Below are 15,846 nucleotides of genomic sequence, written 5' to 3' on the forward strand. Positions count from 1 at the left end.
TTTGAGACTGAAGCAACTGGCTGTGTGCATGCACAGTTTGCCTGTCCTAGTCTTTTTCTGTCTGCTGAAAATCATTGGCAAATGAAGGACTATCTTCTGATTTTTTCCTTTCTCAACTCGTCTTCTTTCCCATGTTCTTCCCTACAAATTATCTATGCCTCATCACCTGAAATAGTATCATAGCCCATCTCAAATCAGAGGACATAGCTCTTGTTTCAAGATAACAAGGGGGTTCAGAAAATATAGATCTGGATAATGAAGGGCAACATTCTGGTAGCATAAAATCAAATACGAAACAAAGATTTGTTCCATCTCTGGTGACTATATAGAGAGAGAGACTCAAGAAGGCTCAGGACTCAGCAAGGCTCAGGAACTTGTAACAAATGGTAACTCCTAACATTAGTTAGAGAGAAACCTGTTCTCTGCAGTCTTCGCAGATGTGAAATGGCTAGTAAAATGTCTAACACATCTCTGTAAGCCACCCTAATGGATTTAAAAGAGTAAGATATATGAAGAAATCTTACACTGTATGTTATTCTGCCATGCTCTTTTTGATTTAGAAATAACAAAATACAAACAAATATGTTGCCGGAGCAGACAACAGGATTTGCAAATATTGTTACCTTACAACTGGTGTTTCGCTTTCTGTATCAGATATTACCGATGTGTAGGAGCACTTCAAAATACTATGCTGAATTTAACCAGGTCTAACAAAGTGTGTATTCTGAGCTATCCACAAACACATCTCATGTTATGTGCTGCAACATTTGCTGTTGTTTTAAAGAGGGAGATCCATTTCAGAAAAAGAGTATGAGAAATATGATGTAGTCTATTTATTATAGAGAGTTTCATATACGGTATATTGTTTCAAGTATAGGACCCAGTTCAACAATGCACTTGAGCATGTGCTTAATTGATAGAATGTGACTAATCTCACTCCTGTTCAACAAACAGCTTGACTCTAATGGGACCAGCATGTATTTATGCAGTTTGCTGAATAGGATAAGATTAGCCCTGTGCTTACAGTCAAGCACCTGCTTCAATGTTTTTCTGAATCTGGTCCTTCTGAATGACATTTGCATCATCTTCTAGGTGTTTTGGCTTTTTTTAATACGCTCAATCTGTATATAATAGCATCGAGTTTCTCCCCATTAGTTTAATAATGGAAGTTTTATAGTTTAGCCTCAGCACACATTCTGATGGCAACTTCACTAAGCTTCTCTTTTGTTTTTCTCTTGCTGTTATGTGCTCAATAAATCAATCCTAACTGCCAGGAAACAAATGACTTTTTCAAATACAGAGTCCTATATGAAAGTCAAGAAGCCTAGGAAGTGGTTAAAAAAATCCATACAAGTCAAAAACTAATGAAATCATTACATCTAATTAAAACTTCTCTTCTAGGTATTTTTGGTTATTTAAACATCTGGACTTTTTCCTCCAGCCTAAATCTTTAGCAGTTTGATTGCAAATTGTTAGACAATACAAGCATGACAAAACGTATTGCAAATAGAAACCTATTTTTTTCAGAATGTAAGATTTTGTTTTGTAACCAGTGGAAGGGTATGCTTTAACCACAGTTTTTTCCCCAAAGTTCTAAATGATTCAGCTGATACTTACATTTATTTCCTTCCTCTTTGTCACTCTGTAGTTAACACCCTTGATATTTTTAGTTAAGTCAATAGTTCCATCTCTAACTGCTCTTACGTACATTCTCTGCAATTGCACAGTAGCAGTCTAAGAGCTCAGTTATGGTTGCTAAAAACTGGAAATGCATAGAGAATGAGGGAATGAGGCACACAGCCCCAACAGTGCTGCTTGAAGGCACAATGCCTTTAAAATGCATACAGCTTCTGAAGAGCAGAGGAAAACAAATGGATAGCAACAAATCTGGGAAAACTTCAGTGCTGTGTCCAGCTCAGCTCTTCTGCATCGTGCGATGGATAAGACCATGGTCCATGGCTCCTGTCAAAGAGGACTCATTTGGATCTGACTAGCGCTCTTGTCAGTGGTAGCTAAATCCCCTCCCTTGTGCTCCCAGACACACATAATGGAATTATAGCTACCCTGAACAGGCACATTTGTGGGGAGGGGAGAGAGTAAGGTGGGTTCCCTCCATTCTCATTCCACCATAGCACAACTGAACTGTGCAGCTATTATTTCACTTTAAATTTCTTTTCACTTTTAATATCCATTTTTCCTCTGCACAGTAAAGGAAAATATGGTTTTCTAAATTAGAATCCTCATGGGCTCTAGGCCCTTTGATTTGGGCATAATCTGTTATTTTGTTCATGCTTCTTGCCCTTCATTCATCTACAAACTCAAGCTCGGATTTATCCAACATCCTTTTCTCCGATTTTTTCTTTGCAATGCTTATCTTGACTGCCTAGGAACATCGCTGCTGATTTTCTCCCTTTCGTCCGCTGAGTTGTCTTCCTTGCTCACTCTCAATAAATTAAATGATGTGCTTCCATTGGGAAAAGGCAACTGATATCTCAAATTTTCACTGGTAAAATTATGCTCTAATAAATTGGTTAGTCTCTAAGGTGCCACAAGTCCTCTTTTCTTTTTTCTTTCATCTCTAAGTTTTTCATGTGGTCTGACATCCTATAATTGGATAGTTTAGGAAAGTCAACAGTGTAAAATGTAACCCTCTATCATTTGATATTGTGTGCTCTGTACCAGTGTGCCTATATATTTAACTGCATACATGTTGCACTGTATTTATAGTGGTCTGTGTATTCATATGTCACAGACTTCTAGCTCCCTCTGTTCCACATCAGCTCCATCATCTAAGGTGGCACCAGGTCCAGGGGCCTCACCCTTCTACATAGGGGATAAGAGAAGCAGTACAGAGGATTTTATATGGGACAGAATTCGGAAAGCTTTAGACCCTTGAAGCTCTTTCCTCAACACAGCAAGTGCTAGCTACAGCCAAGGCTACATGGGGGTAAAAGTCAGAATCTGTTTATTCCCTGTGCCCATCAAGAGTAGTTGGATGGGAATGGCAGGGAGGGGTGGAGAAGGTACAAAGTCTTAGCTTCGCTTCACTCCACCCACTAAAAGAGACCAGCCATCACAGCTGGCATGGTTCAAATTGTCCAGCATCAAACAACTAGCAAAAGAAAAAAAGAGGGAAGGAATTATGCCTCATTGGGTTGTCTCTGAGGCACAATGTCCCCTGGAGTGGCTTCTAGGGCAATGAAATTTATGCAACACTCCTTGCTCAAGTCTATGCCTAGAGCCACATTGTAGACTTTGTGTTCAAAGTATCTGCCATATTTAATATTCTAATTGCAATTAGAAAGAACAATTATACTGTGAACATGTATTACTCCACAGTGTGCCTGAACACCATGATGGAATTACATTGCTGCACATTTATTTTAACAACATTATGAAATTTTCCATTCTTAATGCTTTCAGTTTACGTGCTATATTCCCCAAAAGTCATAGTGATAAGGAAAAACCACAGACTATATAAGATCATAACTACAGTACAAATTACATTTATGTCGGTTGATGGTTAATGGACTTCAGTAATTCTCATAGAGCTGAGAGGAACCCTGATATCTTCAGGGCGTTTATGAACTGCTTGGAAACCTGCTAGTGATTTTGTTTATTATACTTTTTACAGTGAAAAACAAACAAGGGCAAATCATCCCTCGAGGATACTATAATGGAGAACGGATGGAGAGATCTAGCATATTACCATTTGTTTTTTTTTTCTACAAGCAATGAAAGTCAAATCTGAACATGTAGATTAATCCACTATCTGCTTTTGTGCACTCTGCCAGACTGAGTCAGTTTTCCAAAAAGTAGCTCCTGATATTTGTCATCACATAGATGAGTAGATCTACATGGAGACAGCAACATATTACGGATATGTTGGTAGTTAAGACTGTGTTCAGAATTGAATTTAAAGCAAGAAGAAACCCCTCAGTTCCATATTTCAATCAGGGCTCTGTGTGCTCCATGATTCTGTGTCTGCAGAATCTGCTGTGGAATGCGGTGCAAATTTCTGTGCTCTAGAACTTCAGTTATTTGTGGACTTTTGTTTGTTTTAAATTATATGTCTAACCCATAGAGTTACAAAGATAGCCTTGAAAACATGAACTAAAAATAACCAATGATGTGATATCTTCCTATGTTTGCATAGATCCTGAAACAATAACTCTAAAAAGATGTGACCAGCCCCATTCTTCACATAGACTTCAAGATTCCACAGCCAGGAAACTTAGTATTTTTCCAAGATGCTATGGAATTTAGCATTTCTGCCATAGAATTTTCTATTTTACTGCAGACAGATGCCTGACATTTAATTTTCTTTCTCCCTGCCCACCGGGACCTGGCTGCAGCTACCTCTTACTCTCCAGTTTCTTCACAAGGGGAAGTTAATTGGATTACTGTGCACATGCTCTACATTGAGTCAGACTGCAGGCAACTGCAGAGCCCAGCTTGGAGCCAGGGTGTGGAGGGAATAAGAGTAGACAGACTGACTTGGAGCTAGGGTGACCAGATGTACCAATTTTATAGCGACAATCCAGATTTGCGGGGGGGGGGGGTCTTATATAGGCATCTATTACCCCCACCCCCGTCCCGATTTTTTACACTTGCTATCTGGTCACCCTACTTGGAGCCAGGGCTCCATTCCCTTTCTCTCCAAATTTTGAATTTTTTGGTTTATGTTCGAAATCAGAATAAAACCAAATTTAGAAATATCAAAATCCTCAGATAAATAGAATCATCTTTCTCGATCCAGCTATTATTCACACCCATCAAAGCACTCCCTTGTTTTTCACGGTTGTGCATATTAACAAATAATCCATACTCACCAGAGAAATTCTAATCTGCTTTTATTACAAAAATTTAAATCCCTATATTTTGTCCACAGAACTCAATAATTTTATTCAAACTAACATGGGGGTTGGGAAAATCAACATTATGAAAGTTACAGAATCAAACTGCCACACATTAAATGGATTAAAATGGCTGACTGGTCTCAAAAATGTAATCATGAGTGCATTTCTATGGGGTTCCTGTAGGGATCAATTCTTGGTCCTATGTTATTTACCACTTTTACCAATGACAAGGAAGAAAGCATATAATCTGTACTGACAAAGTTTGCAGATGACAAAATGATTGTAGGTGTGGTAAATAATGAAGGAGAGAGGTCACTGGTCTGATTGATCTGGAACACTTAGTAAGCTGGGCACAAGCAAATAATATATATTTCAACACTATATTTACAGGATGGGTACCTCTATCCTGGGAAGCAGTGAGTTGAAAAAGACTTGAGGGTCCTGGCGGACAATTACCAATGCAATTCTTGAATGTATAAATAGGGGAATATCAAATTGGAGTATCTGGCACTGGTGTGACTGCTACTAGAATACCATGTCCATTTATGGTGTCCACAATTGAAGAAGGATGTTTAAAACTGGGAAAGGATTCAGAGAAGAGCCAGGAAGATAATTAAAGTTTGGAAAACATACCTTATATAGTGAAAGGAGATCAAACAATTTAGCTTATAAACGAGAAGGTTAAATGCTGATTTGACCACAGTCTATAAGTAGCCACCTGGCACAGATAATTGTGATAAAAGAGGACTCTTCAGTCTAATAGACAAATGCATAAGAATATCTAATGGCTGGAAGTGGAACCTATACAAATTCAGACTCAATATAATGTGCACATTTTTACATGTTCAAGTAAATAAAGAGACAGATACACCAAAAAGGGCAATAGAGACCAATAGGAAGAAAAAGAGAGATCACACAAGTCCATTCTAATACACCTCAGTCATTGTAGGCATTCAGTGCTCATTCCCTAGTGCAAAACACATTTGCTTATCAAGCTGTCACTATTAGCTTTCCTGGGAAAAGAGAAATATCATCTTCATTTCTTTCACAGTTTTGAAAAAAGTATGATAGTTCACAAATTTCAAGCACTATTTCAGAAGTTTATGGTAAGTATGTAGAATTTGTGTACAGAAATTATACATGTCAATCTAAAAAGTATTCAAGAAAAACATTTAAGTACCCATCTATGGTTTTCAGTGTATGGATAATAGAATGACAGAAGCCCTTGTCTAATCCAAACATATGCATCCAGAGATGGTAGGTAAGCCTCTAGTACAGTATGGATAGTATTCCCTCATCACAAGAAATATCTTTAGGTTTAATATATGTGGACACATATAACCTTTACTATTACCTTATGTTTGTCCTCTTTGTGTCATCTGTGGGGACTGAGCTCAGAACCTCTGGATATAAAAACATAAATCTCTACTCCAGGAGCTAAAAATTAACCAGCTATCTTAGCATGAAAGAAGTAGGAGAGTCATAAACCTCTCTCTGTGGTCTAGCTGCTAAAAGGGCAAGGGCAAGTCTACACTTAAAAAGCTACAGTGACACTGACGCAGCTCTCCTGTGGGCTTAGTTAACCCACCTCCCCAAGAGGCTCTCCCGCCGACATAGCTCTGTCTACACGTCATTAGGTCGATATAACTCTTTCAACTCGGTGGGTTGGATTTTTTCACACCCCGACTGACACAGTTATACTAACAAAGGGCTGTAGTGCAGACCAGACCTAAACCACACTATGTTATTGTGGAATATAGAAGACTGTAGTAAATGGAAGTGGTGTGTTAGATTAGGGTTCTATCCCCTAATGGTGTGTTAGATTAGGGTGTTAGATTGGGTTCTATCCCCAACTCTATCTGAAGTGACCCTCTGCAAATTAATTTATGTGAAATGAATGAAGGATAGTTTTCTCCTCTCCCTAGGAAAGATTGGTGTTGGGGTTAGGCTGCTATTTCTTTTCTTGGATATTTTAAAAGGAATCCATTGACTAATAACCAGGTTCTCTTAGCTTCCCAGATAGTCGAACCTCAATATCAGGAACTTGCCCAATCCCAAGATATCTTCCCAGTTTGTATCTCTCACTCTACATTTTTTTTTTCCTGAGTGGCAGACTCCCCGACATGTTAACATCTTAATTGTATTCTTGAGCTTCATCCGGTTTGAACATTCCTAATTCTGTCATTTTAAAGTGATCAGACTTGGAGTACAACAGTCTGTCTTTCCTATGTTGTTCCATTTGCTGTATAAACTGGAACTTCTCTCACTCTATGAGAATTTATACTTTGGTAGACTGTTCAATAACAAAGCTGCTAAACAGTCACAAACACAAGAAGCAAACAATCAATAATGTATTTATGTTTACCTTTTCAAACAGAAGCAACGGACAATTAAGTTTGGAGATAGGATAGAAGAATAGTTCTTGGGAAAGTTAAAATGCTTAGACCTATTAAAATCACATAACTCTTTCTATATCAGGTTTCATTGTTAATGTGATGAGTCAAAAAGGATAATATGACAAGTTGCATAATTATTACATATCTGACTATTCTTGTCAACGTGAGCTCATCAGAAGCTGTCTGAGTAGAAAAAGTGTACTCTTGTGCATTCACTTTTCACAAGATGAACTAGTTGCCACTGAGAGAGATAAGGTGGGTAAAATAATAGCTTTTTCATCAATAGAAGTTGGTCCAATAAGAGATCCATAGAGCTCTTCTTCTGTTCTGGGCTGGGCCTGACCTGACCGAGAGCTCTGTGGAACTTAAAAGCTTGTCTCTTTCATTGATAGAAGTTGGCCCAATATAAGATATCACCTCATCTACCTTGCTTCTCTCAGATCCTGGGACCAACACAGCTACACCACCACTACTTGACATAGAATGCTGGTTGCATAAGAAATGAAGTGGAGTGTAACATGGAAAAAAAGACTTAGCATAGCTACATATTAAGATCAAACACAATCTGACTGTAAATATATAATGTTTGCTTTAAAATGTTACCAAAAGATTTATTAAAATAATATGTCATTTTAGTTTGGAAAGATAATTAAAAATTACTGTATGCCTCCAATTGCATGCCATTACAAAGTCAATATGCTTTATTTTCTGAAAAAGAAAATTACTCAGGGAAGCTCAAAAAAAGGACATAGAAGGAAGTAGAGTCTCCTTGAAAGTCTCAGAGGGAACTATTGGAAATAAATTTTATGAATCTTATTACAGATAGTTTATCTCAAAAATAGGTCTGTAATAATTACTTTTTAAAAAGGCCTATAACATGCTCTTGTTCTATATAAAAGCAAAATTTTATCTCTAAAGATACCAACAACTAGCAAAGTTATGAAACAAACAATTTTTTCTATCACTCAGAAGTATTGTAAGCTTTGAAAAATATAATCAAGGCCTCACTCCTTTAAACATGCATATGCTTAACCTGAGATTTTCAAATATATTCAGTAATTGAATTTTTGCATTTATCTTAGCGAGGTTTTGTTGCTTTTATAAACTTTTTGGATTGATTATGAATAGCTCTCTATGTTTATTAAATATTCAAGTTATGTTGATTATGTTGTCAACTGCCACTGTAACTAAAATAATAGAGGAGGGCATTAATAAGTTACTGGGGCTTTCAGTCTTTCAGAGCGAGGGAATGTTTTATAGAAAGCTAACTAATGCCTTTAAGAAAATGTTGAATCTTCTCCTTTCTGGACACATGAGCTTTACACAAGGTCTTCCCAGGGGGAAAAAAAACGGTGAACAGATTTGTTGGCTGGCTGCACAGTTTAGCTTTAGTTGGGTATTGTCATATTCCCACAAAGTAACTGTGCATGCATATACAGCCCTGATTGCAAAGAGTGCAGTCATATTTTTGGCTTGTTCGCTTACGGAACTCTGTGCCATGTCTCTATCAAGCTGTTTGGACAACCTTGTCCTCATGTTGTGTCAAGAAATGTCCCATCCCATATGAAAATATACCGCCTTCCATTGTGAATACATCAGCTTGGAATGTACTTTAGACAAACACTTATGTGAGCAAACCTGAGCACTGACCTGTCTATAGAAAATGAACATAAGTGAGCATGAACACAGCTGCAGTAAATTCATTCATAAATTTCTGGGAATGTTCTCAGGTTTTAATTTTGCAGTATTTACCTATCTCTTCTAAAAAAAAAAACATTTAAAAAACTTGGGATTTCACTTTTGCTAGAAGAGTTACATTAAATTTGCAATGCACCACAAGTCTTTACAAAATTCACAGGTTGAATCGGAGTGATATGTGATGCAGGTTTATTTGAAGGGGGAAAGTACACATTTTACTTGTTTTTGCAGCTCAGGTATGTACCACAGTATTTATTTTAAGAAATAATTACAAAGAGGGGAAAACAGATTTTCACCAGTCACATCCTCACCCATATTCCTTCACCATACATAGTACTGTACCTCATGTAAATGAAATTATCTAAATAAATCAGTCTGTCGTGACTGAGATGTAGACATGATATGACTACTAAAATAGTTCAATTAGAAGATAACTTTCACCCACTGGTTTCCAAACTCTCATACCAGCTCAATATTAATAAAAAACTTAATATCTTAATATGACTTACAGATACTTCTATCATGCATTTTCAATGAAAACCTAATTCAGTAGTCTGTATAACTGTGGTAGATAAAAATCATCTCTTGCATGAGCTAGAACATTAAACTTATAGTAGCCTGATAGAAATGGAGACGAGCAAGAGAAGGCAACTAGAGTTTTCAAATAAACCGAGTTTGCTGTGGGTAGGTCTTTTGGATGAATCTTTAAAATAAACAAAATCTGGATGTACTCTGCTTGGACAATATAGATCCTATAACACTCTTCTTAAAGTATAGTTCTACCCTGCTGCCCTTAGCCAAATGTACCTTCCTTTCTCTGGTTTCAGAGTAACAGCCGTGTTAGTCTGTATTCGCAAAAAGAAAAGGAGTACTTGTGGCACAGTCTCTAAGGTGCCACAAGTACTCTTTTTCTTCTTCCTTTCTCTGTTATACTACACATTTTACACTGCACGTATGCACGGCTGCTGGCCAAGAGGTGACAGTACTTCAGAAATATTATATGTACTGGATGTAGATGTGAAATGTGTTAGGATCCTCTGGGAAAGGCTCTCTCTCTATATATATATATATATAAATATAAATAAAGATATTATTAAATGAAAAATATAATGACCAGTGAAATGGAGCATAAAAAAGCCCATTTATGTGAACCTTGGTTATCAGAAACTTTGTTGTCCAAGGAAATAATATTTTCTGGTGGTTTCCAATAATTGAGTTATTAATGGATGCCTGACCATCCACTTCAGAGGATTCAGCAGGATTTCAGTGCTGAGCCTACACGAATGTGCTTTAATTAAGTTCTCAAAACCTTGCAGTACAGGTGTCGACTTTAGACCCAACACGTATGCCTATGGACGATATTAACAGTAATCAACCCCATATGACTTTCATGACAAATTAAAAGAAATAGATGTAGCTAGAAGCAAATCAGATGAATGTTTTCTTTATCAGAGGAACCAACCATCCAACTCTCAAGTAGTCACTCAAGGATCTCAATTTTATCCATATTGACAATAGTCAGTATGTAAATCAATTTGCCCAGGCTGAAGACAATTGTGTACATCCAGAAGTGCATTGCCGACATACGTTACAGGCTGTGACCATTTAAGACCAAGCCTAAAAGAGGGCTAAATTCAGTGCTAAGGGGTCAGATTCTCCAGTCCGTTGCATCTTGTGCCTGTATGCAAAATGGGTGTAAAGTGGATGTATAGAACACTACCATTCCGATTTGGTAGCAATAGGTAACGACTTTGCACAGGTAGGAATTGGAACACTTTTCACAGTGTGTAATTTGTACTAGGGTGTGCCAGGGCTAAGCCCTGGCACCTCTAGGCTTCACTGTTCATAGCCCTGGCACCTCTGGGCTTGCCGACACCTCTTTCATTACGATGTAAGCAATAACTTATCTGCTTTGAGAAAAGGTGTAAGGCTGTGGAGAATCAAGTCCCTGGTGTTCAGACTGCTCAATTTCAAGGCTTTTCTTTTCTCAAAGGAGAGAACTACAGGGAAATATGTTTATTCATTCACATCCTGTATAATGTTCTTACAAAAATTATAACAATTTGGAGAGTTCAAACTGCACATTTATGTCTGCAAATAGTCATTTGAAAAAAGTTTAATAATGAAATGTTTGAAAAATGCATCATTTTAAATTACTATGAAGATAGAAATTGTTTCTCAGAATAAACAATGCCAAGATTTACAGTACAATCTAAGTACAAGCTATCAATTGTGATCTACTGGTGGCAAGGCTTGGCAGAACTATACTAGCAACATTAAATTTATTATTTTTCATAGCCTCAAGGCATTTTAATGTCTTACTAGCAGTAACAACAAATGACCTAAAAAAACTTTTAATAGGATACAGTAAATTAGGAATGACGAGTAATGCAGAACCGGGTGTAATGGAGCAGAATTAAACAACTCATATAATAATGAAATAACACTTTTGGCCTGACGTGTCATGAAAATGGCTTTTTACTATAAATTCAGGTTAAGAACTATTTTGATATTTCACCACTGCCATTAGCAGCAGCCCTATTATCTCCACGCTATTCAAGAATATTTTGCTATTCTATAGTAAAAGATAGACATTCGTAATTTTTTACTCCAAATTATATTACTCTTAGAAATTTATAAATTATAATGTAAAATATGATTCTAGGAATCTAACTATTGCTTCTTATAATAAAAATAAATCAATAACTATTTAAGTGTGAATCGTGACTACCTTTTCTTCTCAGTCAAGGGGAAGTTCCTGCCTTTACTAATATTGAGCCAAGTTCAAGGCATTGGTCCTTATCTTCAGGGTGCTCAATAGCCCAGACCTAGCATAAGTACAAGATCACCTAAAGGTCCGAGATTAAGACCTCACTTAACAACTCTGCTCCTAAAGCAAAATAAAACACTCTATCCACAAAGGTAAAGTTCATCTGTGCAGGTGACTGAGCTTTCCTGGGGGCTGGTCAGAAACTGTGGAATGGCCTCCCATAGGAACTACGGTATATCACAAACCTTAACACCTTCCATTCCGGGTTCAAGGCACATTCTTCCACCTTCTTTTTTCCTCAGAAACACACAGTAGCATGTACATTTAAGAAAGAAACCCACAACCCTATCAAAACAGAAGGTTACACTGAACACCATTCTCACTGTGTGCCTGCACGTGTACACATACACAGAGCTGTTCCCAGGTATCCAACATAAAATATGTACTCAGTCTTTGACCACTTCTTCCCATAACTTACATCATAGTAAAGTATTACACAGATATACAACACTTCATGTTTATGGTATATATAGCACCTAGTAGAGCATTCATTTTCAACTCTGCCGTTTGGTAATGGGTAATAAAATTCTTTCCTGCCTAGTCTATTAACATATTCTTAAGTAACACCACTTTTCCCTCTGACATTTTAAGAACTGTTTTGTTGTATATTATAATAGGGAAGGATGTTTATACTTGCCTTTCCTTTCAGGAGAGAGCACAATCCTTATTTTTTGTACTGAAAATATTGCCTAATGCACAGCTAACCTTCACTGTCTATCAATCTAGAATTTCAAACATTGCAAGTAAAAAGTCATTTATTTAACAAAAATATTGAGGAACGAAGCAGTCAATTTTCAGTAAGGAGCCTGTGGAGTTTAGTGGTGAACTCCCATTATTAATAACATAAGCCATGTACTTAAGTTCTTTTATAAAACACTAGATATTTAGCAATTATTATAGTAAGCCCTATGATCATTCTAAGTATGCATCTCCGGATAAATGTGCTAAATTGGGTTTTCATTGGAGTCTGTTCTACATCTTTTCATTTCAGTTACAGCATTATATTGCTTCTTTGTTTCTTCAAGTTTCCAGTGACCCTTCCCCTCCCCTTCTACCTGGTCTTAAATGAGATTCCATCAAATTTATTCTGTGTCAGTATAAACTTCTTAAAATATTATCCATCAGCCACGACTCAATCTCATGTGGCTCAGGCTGTGGGGCTATAAAATTTCTGTGTAGACATTCAGGCTTGGGCTGGAGCCCAAGCCCTAAAATCCCACAAGGAGGAGGATCCCAGAGGTTGAGCTCCAGCCTGAGCATCTGCACTGCAAATGTATAGCCCCACAGTCCAAGCCCTGCGAGATTGAGCCAGCTGACACAGGCCAGCTATGGATGTTTTGTTGCAGAGTAGACATACCCTTAGAATTAAGTTTGAAAGTATTAAAAGGGTATTTTTTTGTTCCATAAATAGATTTCTTCTGAAGGGCGAGGTTATTCTTGTGCAAGTACAATGAGGGGCAGTAAGAATGGGAGGCAGAATGCAAAGAGCCTCCCACTCACCCACACACAGATACACACACTTTCCTTTCTCACAGCCTATGCAAGGGCAGGGGAAAAACAATCCCCATGCTCAAGAAAGCTCAGAAACTGCTGCCCCCAAGCCCAAGTGAGAGAGCTAACTGCCCCCCAGGGGACAGGGACACAGAGTGACCGAGAGAGCTGATCTGGTGCACTACGTCAGTGGTCAGCACCATTCTAATGTATGATCCAATTTAATCCCTTTACCCACTCTGAAAAATGGGTGCACTCCCTGAATTCCCCCTATGGTCAAAACAGCTCCATACCACCCCCTATTCAGAGCTGCACCTATTAAGTATAATCTAGACCAGAGTTGGGTAAACTACGGCCTGCGGGCCACATCCAGCCTGCCAGAAAATCCTGCCCAGCCCCTGAGCTCCCAGCCGGGGAGGCTAGCCCCCGGCCTCTCCCCTGCTGTTCCTCCTCCCCTGCAGCCTCACAGGCAGCGCGGCTTGCACCCGCCCACCTCCTTTCCAAAAAGCCTATCCTGCCGCTCTGAGCGGCATGGTAAGGGGGTGGGGGTTGGATAAGGGGCAGGAGGTCCCCAAGGGTAGTCAGGAGACAATTGGATGGGTCAAAGGTTCGGGCAGGGGGAGGCGGTCAGGAGACAGGGAGCAGGGGGGGTTGGATAGCGAGTGGGGTCCCAGGGGGGTGGTTAGGAGTGGGGGGTACCCGGGGGGGTGTTCAGGGGACAAGGAGCAGGGGAGGGTTGGATGGGTCGGGGGTTCTGAGGGGGGCAGTCAGCAGGCGGGGGCCAGTCTGTTTGCGGAGGCACAGCCTTCCCTACCTGGCCCTCCATACCATTTCGCAACCCCGATGTGGCCCTCAGGCCAAAAAGTTTGCCCACCCCTGATCTAGACCATACTATGGCAACTATATAATTGATCTAAAGTTATAGCAGACAATATAATCACATTTTCCTTTAACTAACAGCTTTGCATAAGGCACTCTCCCTAGGTCAGTAGCTGCTGATTTGTATGTTTCACTGTTTCCACTGTGGGTATTGTTTTTACATTGTGGTCTAAATAAATGGTTCAGCTGTTTTTCACATGGGCCACATGGCTGTCCAGGAGGAAGAATTAGTCACATCCAGATTTCTCTCGCACTATGAGAGATGCATGTTCTTGAAATGAAGCAAATGTTAGGAACTTAGTGAAGGATATTGTTTAGTGGAATGATTTCTGTAATCAGCTTTGTGATCCTTGGGTGCCTTTTCCTTTAGGTGCAACTTTATCAAGTACAGTTATTATGGCATTATGTTCCACTACTGTGATGTAGCATTAGATTTTTTTCCCTCCTGCTAGACACTGAAAAGTTGACAAAAAACAGTTCTGTGAGGATTTCATGATCTGAATGAAGTTTCCCAATTACCGTAATATGTGCAGTTACATACATGTAAATTGTAATAATGTGCCTTATTTACTTTTAGGGTTTTTCTTCTCCTCTCCCCCCCCCCCCTTTATTTCTGGATGTATAACTAAAACACATATAATGCAAACATTTACCACAAACATAAACTATAGAGAAGAAAAAATGTAACTAAAATTAACTAATATGTCACCTCTCTATTCAGTTGGAGGTTTGGGGGGCAGACCTCAACACTGATATAAAAATGACATTAATACAATTATTATAACTTAGAAGACAATTTGTTACAAACATGTTTGTACTTCTAATGAATATTAAGATATAGCTACAAGAGTGTGATAGCCAGGATATTTGGAAATATAACAATGCATATATTTAGCTATTTATGTTACAAAACATTAAAGCTAATCAAAGAAATTCCAGAAGGTTTCTGCTTCTATCTCCCAAGGAGAAGGAAACATCAAGCAGACAAACTATGTAAGCATTACATAAAAAAAAAAAAAGCATTTTTTTTTTTAAGAAGAAACCGGTTTGTGAACAGAATATAGGGTGAGTTATCAGGGCAACAAATCTGGTTAAAGTGGGTTCTACCAATCCCCTCCCCCACCTTTGGCAAGAAAACCTGCTTGTGCTCTTAAAACCTCTAGAGAAAAATATTCGTAATTGGAGAAGTTTAAACTTTTGTTTATTTCTTAAATGTTGTAATGGCAAACACTTTTGTGAAATGCATGTTTGCAAATATGTTAGCTAAATGCAAAGCTCCTGATATAACTCCTAAGGAAATTGCTATGAAAGTGGTAAAATACTTTATGTACCATTATGGACTCTAATCATCTTGTTAAAATAGGGTAAGAAGCCATTTAAATATAGACTATTTATATTAGTGGAGAATTTATTACTGGCAACGTACAAGCAAATCCTTACTCATCTCAGGACGATAAGAGAGTCATTGTTCCAAAAATTGTCATGTAGAATTGATTTAAGATGAAGACTTTCTAAAAGTTATTTAATTTTAAAAGACTATTTTGAGAACTAGAAATTCATGTTTGGATTTTTTTGAAAACAGAATTTCATTGCCTGTCAAAATAAATTGAAAGACTATCTCAAAGAAAGGACTGAATAAAAAGAAGTAAAACTAGCTTTGAAAGTTATCTGATGCTTTCCTCACACAAGAAGA

The 15,846-nt window shown here is 38.1% G+C and overlaps 1 protein-coding gene across 11 annotated transcripts in view; it reads right to left on the bottom strand.

Annotated features, from left to right (window-relative positions):
- DMD (dystrophin) overlaps positions 1-15,846 on the bottom strand; it is a 1,937,833-nt gene that overhangs the window by 959,624 nt on the left and 962,363 nt on the right. The window lies entirely within an intron of this gene.

The sequence above is a fragment of the Lepidochelys kempii genome, chromosome 1 (genome assembly GCF_965140285.1).
Source record: "Lepidochelys kempii isolate rLepKem1 chromosome 1, rLepKem1.hap1, whole genome shotgun sequence".
Taxonomy (NCBI): domain Eukaryota; kingdom Metazoa; phylum Chordata; order Testudines; family Cheloniidae; genus Lepidochelys; species Lepidochelys kempii.